This window comes from Helianthus annuus, chromosome 3 (assembly GCF_002127325.2).
Source record: "Helianthus annuus cultivar XRQ/B chromosome 3, HanXRQr2.0-SUNRISE, whole genome shotgun sequence".
In the NCBI taxonomy this organism is placed as follows: domain Eukaryota; kingdom Viridiplantae; phylum Streptophyta; class Magnoliopsida; order Asterales; family Asteraceae; genus Helianthus; species Helianthus annuus.
In genome coordinates this window covers 78,756,458-78,768,485 of record NC_035435.2, presented here as the reverse complement: position 1 = coordinate 78,768,485, position 12,028 = coordinate 78,756,458, and positions in this window count along the sequence as shown.

Below are 12,028 nucleotides of genomic sequence, written 5' to 3'. Positions count from 1 at the left end.
TCTGTTGATGATAAAAGAGAAAGAGAAGAAGATAGAGAGAGAGAAGCCCAAAGACTGATCAAGACTGAAGATATGAAGACACAGCATTGTTGTGACTCGATAGTCGACTCCATCAACATCTGAGGGGGAGTCTGTTGGTGCACTACATCTGTTGATTTCGTCTTAGATCGAGTTTTTCATTGTAATGTATAGATTAGGGCGTGTTTTACGAGAAAACTAGAGAGAATATGCGTTGTAGAGAGGAGGTCCGCTTATACGGACATAGGAGGTTCTCTTTTATGTCAGGTCCGCTTATACGGACATAGGAGGTTCTCTTTTGTGTCAAGTCCGCTTATACGGACATGTCCGTATAAGGGAACCTACCTGGACTATAAATACCGTATAAGAGGACCTCATTTGTAACTTTGCCAATTCCATACCGAAGTGCTGCCGGTGTGAGAACCTAATGTAAACATTGTCAAATTAACCAGAAAAGAGATTTAAGAGAATATCTAGCTGTTTTTACATCAGGTACTTGTTTTCCGCACCTGTATCTGATCAAACTCCTCTGATTGACTCGTTCGGGTCAGAATCCGATCCTACAGGGTTTACATAAAAGAATCACCTCCATATTTAGACATGAACTTGGTGACAAAATGATTTCTTGTAAAAAATAAACCAAGTGAACTAGTGATCTTGTAGATCTAAAACTTGTGAACGATTTTCAAAGAGAACCAAGTTTAAAAGGATGATTTTTAGAAGAACATGGTTTTTATTAAACCAACACTATTTTATATAACAACATAAGTGTAGAAATACTTTTAACACAAGAAGATGTTATAAGTAAACATTTTTGTAAATTATATTTACAAGTTGTGAACATCTAAAAATCCCGAGAATGAGATTTTAGCAAAAGTAAACACACTTTGGAGGGTAAATAAACCCACTAAACACCCCACTAAGTTACTACGCGTTTTTATGAAAAACCAAGTTCATGTTATTATGTAGAAGTGCATTGTTTTTGCACTTGACTAGTGTAATGTTGTTTGGTAACTTGTTGTTGATTGACTGAATGATTTCCGAAAAGAAAATGATATGCTAATTAGCATGGACACCTCCATTTACAAAGGAAACTCTGGCGAAATTTTCTAAAAATTCCAACACTTAGAAAATATTTTTCTAACAAGTGTTCACAAATGCGTTTTAACTTTATTTTCCAAAATAAACTTCGCCATGAGTTTTGTTACAAAAATACAAAGTATCGGAGGTCGATCTTTACAAGTAAAATGGTTAAATATATATATTTAGAATATATATATATATATATATTATACTAGAACACTTGTGTGGATACTTGGTTATTTTGTGAAATAGTTATATTATTTTAGGGTAAAATAATATAACTTAACAAAGTACCTTGACGTTAAAATTGTGTGGTATGTGATAAAAGTAATGAGTAAATAAACCGTACGTAGGATACGTGTTATGCATGCATTAGAAACTGATTGTTATATGTACCTTATTAGGACGTGCTTGATTTCTTGATTATTAGAGTAATTAATCTAACCGAGCAAACCAAGGTGAGTTCACACACTTTCTAAGGCATGGGATTCCCGGTGGTTGGGGAATGGGTTAAAGAATTAAAACGGAATCTACATATCCTCCTTGGGTAGGATATGTACCGCCATCCTCCTTGGGTAGGATGCCAATATAAATCCTGCGTATTCTCCTTGGGTAGAATACGTACGTTCGTCCTCCTTGGGTAGGACAATAACCTTAAAACTTACTAGACAAAACTCTATCATTAAGTCCCTCATTTTATATCGACTTAATCGCCGAGGCCAATGGCGAGCGGGTCATTAGTTAATAGCGCTATTAGGTTTAACAAACCTCACACCGTGCCAGTCGGACGGGCGTGTACTAATGGACTATGGCAAACTGTCAGTGATGATAGACACTGATGTAGGGCACAACTTATTTTCGTTAGTAGTCGATATGGTAACGGTCTAGTGGTTCACATGGGGAAGCCCCCCACTGATTATGGATATGGTTTGGGTAATAAAGAAGGAACTGGTTAATCACACTTTCAACTTTGGGGTAACCCCCACGGCAAATAAGCCAACGAAAGACAAACCATGTTTTCGGAAACAACTTAAAACTAAACAACCAACCGTGAACTCACTCAACTTTGTTGTTGACTCGTTGTTACATGCCTTACAAGTCGCTAGATGCTTATGGAGCTTGCACGAGGAGGAGGTCGTTGTGGGATATGGACTGTTATGTCCCGTGCTTAACAATTAAACTTTTTAAACTTATGGAACTTATGTTTTGGGTCTTTAAACTTATGAACTATGAACTTATGTTTTAGTTTTACGTATTATGCTTCCGCTGTTAACTTAAGTTGGATACTTTCTTTTGGTCACCAATTGTATCGTGGTTGGTTTCATTTACTTAATTACGTTGTTCAATATGATTGGTGGCTCGATCCTGGTCATGTCACGCCTCCAAGCGGTGATACTCCGCATGGTGGATTTTGGGGGTGTGACAAATTTCCACTAAAATCGATGAAGTAAGAACGAAGCATGTATAACATCTGTCGAAATCGGATCTCCGAAAATTCACCCGGGTTGTAAAACAGGACTCTTTTTAATTGAATAATATATATATATATATATATATAGGATATGATTTTTATTAGTTTTTATAAGTTTTTTTAATATTTATTATTATATAAATCGTCACATATTGCATCGGATTAAAACCGGAATAAAATAGAGGTTTATAAGCGAAACCCAGTTAGATCAGTTTAAAAATTATAAAGGAATTAATTGACTACGTTAAAAATGGCAGTTAAAACAAGTTTTAAACTTAAAAGTGTTAAAATCGTCTAAGTATCAAATTTACAAGTTAAGGGGGTTGTTTTGTAATTAATGGAAACTATAAAATAAGGAAATCAACTAACTAGGTTAGTCAACTCGGTTACTTGAGTTAGTTATTTTCTGTAAGAGGTTAACTAGGTTAGTTGGTAAGTTAATTTTTATAAAGGTATCACCTAACTAGGTTAGCCATATATGTTAACCCAGTTAGGAATATAATGAAACCTGGAGGTGCCAGTGGACTAACTTTGAAAGTTTGGTTAAAGGGAAAAATGGAAAACGTTTCAGGGGACAGGACTCGAACCCATCCCCAACAAACAACCACGCAACCACTACATTGTTGTGTATGTTGGTATAAATCTTGAATCTGTTATTTTTTAAACATTTACATGACAATTTTATTTAATAGAAAAAAGGGAACGCGTCAACGGAATTCGAACCCGCACCATTGCTGGTCTAATGTTTTAACAAACATCACATAACTACTAGATACCTACTAATTTGTGATAAAATCCAGTCCTTAACATCTCTTAACGCTTGATACACTGAAGCTGGACTCATCTCCTTCGTAGAACCCCATCCAAACGCAAAAACCCAATCAACATGATGCAATCCAACATCAAAACTTGATTTTGAACAACATTTGATGTATAGATTGAAATCTAAATGACGTGGGGATGCTAAGAGGTGGAAGTATGTCTTAATTCGGTCATTATAAGCCTAATTATCGTGTATTAATCTCCATTGAAAACATGCAAGAACATAATTTGGGTTTTTTTTTCAATTCATACAAATTTGTTTCCACAACCTATACCATTCGATTCTCTTCCCAAATCCACACGAAACCCCACTAGAAATTTATCATCTCATCAATCGTACATCAAGAATTTGATCAAAGAACATTATAGGGCTCCAAACTTCAAGTGATGATATCTCCTTCAATTATCATCCTTTCCAGGTGATTCCAAAGCCTAATATTATTCATTTTTCATGCTCTTCAAAACCCAACTATCCATTTCTGTGATAGAAGGGCAGTTAGACTTGAATTCAATTTTAGATAAATTAGGGTTTTTCGTATCTAGAAATTGGGACTTTTAGGTTTATACTTGTGTTTTAATGAAATTGAGGGTAGATTACCGTTATATACCATAGTAGTATATTTTCTGTAAATTTTGGGAATTTTTAGATATCAATTGGAATTTTGGCGAATTATTTATGTTTTAATCAATAGATAAATCAAACAAAAATACAAGATAATCTTAATAAATTCAGTACATATTTTTATTGATTATTTTGGATTATATAAACATTAGGTATTTTCCCTTAATTTTTTGGAATTTATGAATTTAATTTAGATTTGTACATGTTTTAATTATTTAAAAATACAAAATTTTCACAAACAAATTCTATAAATACTTTTACTGATTTTTTATAGATTATATTATTGTATTGGGACTTTTATATAATTTTCCCATAATTCCAGATAAATATTTTATTAAAGGATTTGTGGAATTGTTAAACAAATAAAATTCCATTTATAAAACTTATCATCTTAAATTAAAATATATGATAATCATGAAATCTAGTGTATTAGTTTTCTAGATGAATTATATTAACTTATATGAATATGTAGCATTTATGGATTTTGATAACATATTGAAATGTTATTATCATATTATTAATCATGAATATTTATAAAAACATCGAGTTATAAATTATACTGTATAACCATTTAAGTCCCCAAATAGGAGAACCCATTTTCCTAAAATTAATGCATTATCCACCCGTTTAGGATTTCGTTGAATATATTTCAGGGTGATTATTATTGTCATTGTTTTAGATTTTATTCAAATCCTTTCATGCGGTAATTTTTGTGGATCATATCTTCACAATCAGTGAGTAGATCTATTTCTCTCCCCTTTTTGGTCATTAAATATTTTTGGGGTGTATCATGTGTCACGTATTCTATTGTTTTCTATTTGTTTAAAGTAAATGCAAGGTCAATGTGTCACTATATGTTTTGCGTTCATTGTTTCTATTATTTCTAGTATATATCGCTGCATATATGTGTGTCTATGTGTTTTCTCGCTTTGTGTCACAGGTTTCGCGTGGAACCACCTGGCTGACTAGGTTCCCCACGGCCATGGGTTGTAGCCTAGTATCGCCACCAGTATTAGACTCGTTGTTTGGGGCTTGAGACTAATGTACGCTATAGTCTTTGAGTCTTATTGTTTCTATTGTATCTATTTTGTGATTTGTGGTGATTTGTTGATTGTTGATGTGATTGTGGTGATTATGAATGTTTCTACAACATATGGGATTGCATGTTAAATATATTTTTAAAATATTTCTAAGTAAAATAAATCAATTAATAAAGCAAAAATTTTATTTAAAATCTAGATCTATTCACCAACATTTTGTTGACCCAAAACCTTTTTACGCATGATGCAGGTACACAAGTGTAACGCTTCGCACATTTGTACTTTCCATATTTAGAAAGTATTGTTGTAATTTTATTTTTAGAAACTTGAACTCACGTTGTATTCTATTTCATTTCAACCTTGTAATCCGATACTATTGATCATAATGAGAATTCAAGTATTTTATTCACATCCATGTTATTCATGTTGGACTTGTGTGCATGTTTATACTCAAAATAAATGTTTTAAACACCATTATACATGTTTTATTCTTGTACAGTACACATTTATGCTCGTTGCACGTAAAACCGGCTAAAACATACGAACTTATCGAACTCGGAACTTCTAGAGGAAGGGAAACACCTCTCTCACGAAAGGACCTCCCGTTTGTGCGACAGGTGCCTGTCGCCCCAACCTCCTGTCGCCCGAAGCCCCTGTCGTCCCAAACTCCATTCCCCGCATATAAATAGGTGCACTACTTCACTCATTTTGCTTGCTCAGTCGTTCAACTCTCTCCCAAACGCTCTAAACTCTCCCTCTCGTGATCAGAAGCTTGGTATTGATTTTCTTTCATTTTCCCTTTATTTTCCTTTACATTTCTTGCATTTTAATTCCATTTCTCTAACTCTTTACAAAACCTATTGTTTGATTTCATATCATAGATGGTTTTCACGAGTTTGCTTGGGCAAACTGATGTTGAAACCTCACCACATAAGAGATTCAAATCAAGATTTACAAACTTTGATGTTTTTACAATTTGTTCATACATTTCATTATAATTTCTGTACAAGTTTGGTGGAATATGGTACTCCCCAGACTCACAGCTCAGTTCATAGTTGTGGGTCTGCGTTAGGGTTAATTTCCACAAAGAAATGATCTGTTTCGGATAGATCAAACTAGCGTTTTCAACAAAACTGACAACTTTCGCACGACAAGAGACCCCTTTCACAGGAAAGGAACAATTTACATGTGTTTCGTTTTCGTTTATGTTCAATATCAGTTCATTAGTGATAAACACCAAACAATTTACTTGTCTCAAAGTAAGTTAACCCCGTTCAGCCTCCGAAACTTAGCTCACGCCTTCTATGTTGAGTCAACACACCTAGGTTATCCTTACTTGACTGTTTGGCTATTTTACCTTGTGTTTTCAATTTGTATAACAACTATGGTTACTGTATTATGTTAAAACAGTTTACAAACAAATTTTACGCAGAAATCTGTGTTTAAACAGACCAGTCGCACGAATGGTTCTGTCACTTGTTTTATTCCTACTTTTATGTATTTTACAATCTAATCTGAACCTTTTTCACGTCAGTAGACTCACACCTTTATCTACCCATTTCAGGGTAACTACGGTGTTCTAACCTTCATCAAATCAGCTCTCGGTTTCGTGTTTATCTACGCAAAACTGTGAGTATACTCGATCTCATTTTCAATTTTGTACACTTTGGGTGCAACATGTACAACTATACAAAAATACACAATCACACTTAAACTTGTTACAAATCACACTCTATCCACTTTTAACATGAGACTTGTTTTATTCTTATTAATCTCATATGCCATGTATACTTGTGTCTATATGCTCATTAACTTTGCAAGCCTACCTTAACAATTATAGCGCTATAGGATTAACGCTCCGCCCGTATTCTTGTGGTATTGTAAAGTAAAACACCATTACACCCTCTTCGTTTCGACGATGTTGGGTAATCACCACTGCGTTAAACTCTGGTTTGACATATAGCTTACACTTGTGTAGTATGTTAGTAACGAGTTATACATTTTATCATGTTGGATATGAGCCCTATTAAAACTTTTTCATGTTATGCTATGTATTCAAACCTGTATACTCGCCAACATATTTGTTGATCAGTATTTTAATACATGTTGCAGGTTATTAGACATTGATTCGAAGAAACAAAATTTAGGGTGGACATAGATACACGCCTAATAGAGAAACAGCTATTATGTTACACATTTGTTGCTAAAATTTGTTTGTGTTTGGATTTGAAACAATGTATTTCATGATTAGTATTTATACAATTGGAATTATTTAATTATTGTCATAATTAGTGTTATGATACTACGAGCAACCTTGTTTTCATCTCACTCCTATGTTTCCACCATCGGTTGGGGTGTGACAGCAAGTAGGAGATAGAGTTGAAAGCAAAGACATATAGGACATGACTTAGGAATAAATTAGATCTTTGTTCATAACTATTTATCTTTTGAATGATGTATGGTTTATGTTAAATGTTTTTCTATGATTATGTGTGACAAATTTAATCCAGGACTTTAAATATCTAAACATCTAATAATGTCATATGCTATGGGTAATCATCATGCCTCTTACCATATCCACTATGGGTTGGGGTGTGACATTTGGAATGTTCACCAAAGATGAGAAGTGAAACGACCATCGCGGTTCGAAATGATGTCAATGGGAATACCATCATGACAAATTATTTCTTCGGTATAGATACGAGCCAATTTCCTGACTCGATAATCTTCCAAAATGGGGAGGAAGTGAGCCAATTTAGTCAACCAATCGATGATTACCCAAATGTTATTGTGCCCAGAAGATGTTCGTGGGAGCTTGGTAATAAAATCCATAGCTATGCTCTTCCATTTCCACGTCGGGATTTCGAGGTGTTCGAGTAAACTTGATGGACGTTGTTGTTCGACTTTCACCTTGGAACACGTGAGACATTTGGACACGAAGAGGGCAACGTCTTTCTTCATGTCAGGCCACCAATAGGTTTGACAGAGATCTTGGTACATTTTGTCGACACCGGGGTGAATGGAGTATCGTGATTTATGTGCTTCGTTCATCAAAATATCACGAAGGTCACCTGGATTTGGTTCCCAAATTCGATAGAGGTAGTAGAGGATTCCGTTGGATTTGGACTCAAGTTGACTTTCGGCACCATACTTCATCTCTTCATACAATTTGTTTTCATTGACAGATGAGTATTAAGCCTTGCGAATACGAGATTGAAGGTAATTTTGGAGTTGAAAACAACGAATACCTTGGAGTTGGATATGGATTTTTCGGCTAAGAGCATTGGCCATGACATTCGCTGCACCGGGGTGGTAGCGAATCTCACAATCGTAGTCATTTAGCAATTCGACCCATCATCGTTGGCTCATGTTAAGCTCTTTTTGATTAAAGATATTTTGGAGGCTCTTATGGTCGGTGAATACAACACACTTGGTACCGTAAAGGTAGTGTCGCCAACTCTTTAACGCAAAAAACAACCGCACCAAGTTTAAGATCGTGGGTGGTGTAGTTCTTCTCATGTATTTTGAGTAGTCTTGACACGTAGGCAAATAGGCAATAACCTTTTCTCGTTGCATAAGAGCACAACCAAAACCTTGGTTAGAGGCATCAGAATAGATAACGAAATCTCCGTTCCCATCGAGAAGAGCGAGAATAGGAGCGTTGCAAAGCATGTCTTTGAGGGTTTGGAAAGACTCCTCTTGTTTGGGACCCCAAATAAAAGGTTGATGTTTTTGAGTTAATGAGGTGAGGGGTACGACGATTTTGGAGAAGTTGGAGATGAACCGATAGTAGTAACCCGCCAATCCAAGGAAGGGACAAATTTCGAAAGGTGATTTTGGTGCATCTAGTTCTTGACGGCTTTGATTTTAGCGGGATCAACGTGGATGATTTTCTTGTTCACTGCGTGACCGAGAAATTGAACTTCCTTTAGCCAAAATTCACACTTGGAGAATTTGGCGTATAGTCGATCGACGAGAACATTGACTATGAACACAATCACAAATGGTTCAAGTAAAGTTTACACACACACGGTTCATCAAATCTATAAAAACCGCGGGTGCGTTGGTCAAACCGAAGGGCATGACCACAAAGTTGTAGTGACCGTATCTAGTTCGAAAGGCAGTTTTTGGAATGACCTCTTCGAGGACTCGGAGTTGATGATAACCGGAACGAGGATCGATCTTTAAGAAACACGTCACACCCTGGATTTGATCGAAGAGGTCGTCGATGCGAGAGAGGGGATAATGATTCTGAATGGTGAGTTTGTTAAGTTCATGATAATCGATGCACATTTGAAAAGAAGCATCCTTCTTTTTGACAAAAAGGACTGGAGTGCCCCAAGGTGAAGTGTTAGGGTGTATGAAGCCTTTATCAAGTAATTATTGAAGTTGGCTGATGTGCTAAAAGTAGTTTATTAATTATTAACTACATTAATTTAATCTAGACACTAAGTTATACTCTAGACTCTCTAAAACTCGACTAAACTACTAACCGACAAGCGAACCGATCGACTCTAGTAAAGCTAAGTAAGTCTGGAAATCGAACCCACAAGACTCTTTTGATTACGTAAATGATGTGTGCAAAATGCAACATATAAATTACATCAATTGTGGCATAAAACTAACCTTTTTAGTACTAATGTTGGAAAAAGTGTGCTTTTGTCTTCCTTTTGTATTTTCAGGATTAAATGAGCTCAAATTAACAAAAAAAAAGCAAAAAGACGGCTAAATCTAACATAAATACAAGAAAAGGAATAAACGTGGCATGCCCGACCCCTCGACAGCATCTTCCCAAGCAAAAACAAGAAAACAGAAGGCTGAACACGCCCCGTGCTCAATGAGCATGGGGGCGTGCCCAAGTGTCAGCAGAAAAGACAAAGTTGTAGAAGCTTCTATCACCCACCACGGGGGCGTGCCCAGCGGACACGGGGCCGTGGTTAACTCTAAGATTCGCAGAATCTGAGGAAATCTTGATAGTACAGATAAAATCTGCACATGGGGCCGTGCCCAGCGGACACAGGGTCATGGTCAACTAATGCAGACAAACTGCAATTAATGAAGAAAGAGAAGAGGGATGGACAGGGGGCCGTGCCTGAGCTTCTGTGCAGGCTATAAATAGGGGTGCTTGGCTCACTTGCAAATCATCCCTTGGCACACCACCTCTCTCACACTTCACCCACACTCCACCACCACCACAACACCATCATCCATCATCCATCATAGAGTGTGTGAGTAGTCTCGGGATCCAAGATTGATCGTAAGAGTTCTTGACAATCAAAGGCCATGTTTGCCTAAGTCTCTTACATCACTTGTTGAAGACAAGCACTTAGTGTAATACTTTTTATTTTTAATCTTTTCGCACTTTTTATTTGGTTATGTATTAATGACTTTAATAACTAGTTTTATATGTTGAAGGTGATTCTTCCTTATCATTTGTCTGTGGTGTCTTGGCATTATTTTACTGTCTATATAAAATAAAGATTTTCACCATTCATATCTCCACGGTCTATATGGAGATATGTTGGCTACCTGGTCGAGGGTTAAGAGAATGGTTTGGTTTGGTAAGAGTCTTGCCATTGTTCAGTGTATAGATCCTGCAAGGACCTGAGTCAAATTTAGTAGGACCTCCTTCAATACCCAATGGTATTGGATGGCGGGGGTCCAAACTCTTTGATCCCCTCATATGTAAACTACTATTAAAACTTTACCCCGGCTACTTAGGACTGTATCCCTACTGACTCAGACTACTTAGCCGAGGGTAATGTCACCTTCAAAAGAGGGGCCTACCACAATATGCATTAATAACTTAATTAATTATCTTTCAATAATCCAACCCTTTAGGATTGTATCCTTGCTGACTCAAACTACTGGGTTGAGGGAACGTCACCTTCAAAAGAGGGGCCTACTACAATAACTAAGATAATCTCTTAAAAAGTGCAAAAGTGCGGAAATAATCAAAGGTTACACTAAAGGCGAGTCGGATCCAAGTGATTCATCTTGTCTATCTGTTTTTATTTTTATTTTTATTTTCAGCATTTTATTTTTTATTTTCTAGTTTAAAACCTTTTTCTAAATTTTTTATTTGATTAGACATTGAGGATAATCCGGTATTAAAAGCTCTTGTGTCCTTGGACGACCTCGGTATCTTACCAACACTATACTACGCTCACGATGGGTGCACTTGCCCACATGTGTGTTTGGTGTTAGTAAATATCGTGTTTTATAAATTTAAAACTTGACTAAAGTGGTTAAAAAGAGCTAAAAATATACATAAAAATATAGTACACCACACATACGTCAGTAAACTAGACTCACTAGACGTATTGACTAACACGACTAACTGTTTTTATATTTTGAAGGGGGATTTCTAAAAGCCTAAAATTGTAATTAAACTAAATAGTTACTAAAGCGAATGAATAAAGACACGAATTAGACTTTTGGTTTTACTCAGATGATGATGAAATAACTACCTAGACTGGAATCATACATAACTCGGATTGGCTTAATATTGGTTTGACTATGTTATGGAACCGGGATCTTGGAATACTAAACTCTCTGGATAACCGAACAGGACCCCCGACCCTTATCAAGAAGACAGCTATGGAGATCTAGCGAGCTATTTATGTCACACCCCCAAAATCCACATGCGGAGTAACATCCGCTTAAGGGCATGACTGACCAGGATCCAGCCACCAATTGAGCAATTTAATTAATAGCAAAAGTAGTATTCACCAACCACAGGGTTAGCAAATATCATAATCCAGTTCAAAAGTTTTAAGTTCAAATAGTAACATAAGTAGCGGAAGCATAAACCAAACATTTTAAAACAAAGTTCATGGTTCAAGTGATTTAGAACCCAACACATGGGTCAAACGACCACTACACATCCCCAAGTAGCAAGCTCCTGAGTCACTGGGTACCTGCAAAGCATGCAGTAGGGTATCAACAAAAATGTTGGCGAGTTCACGAGGT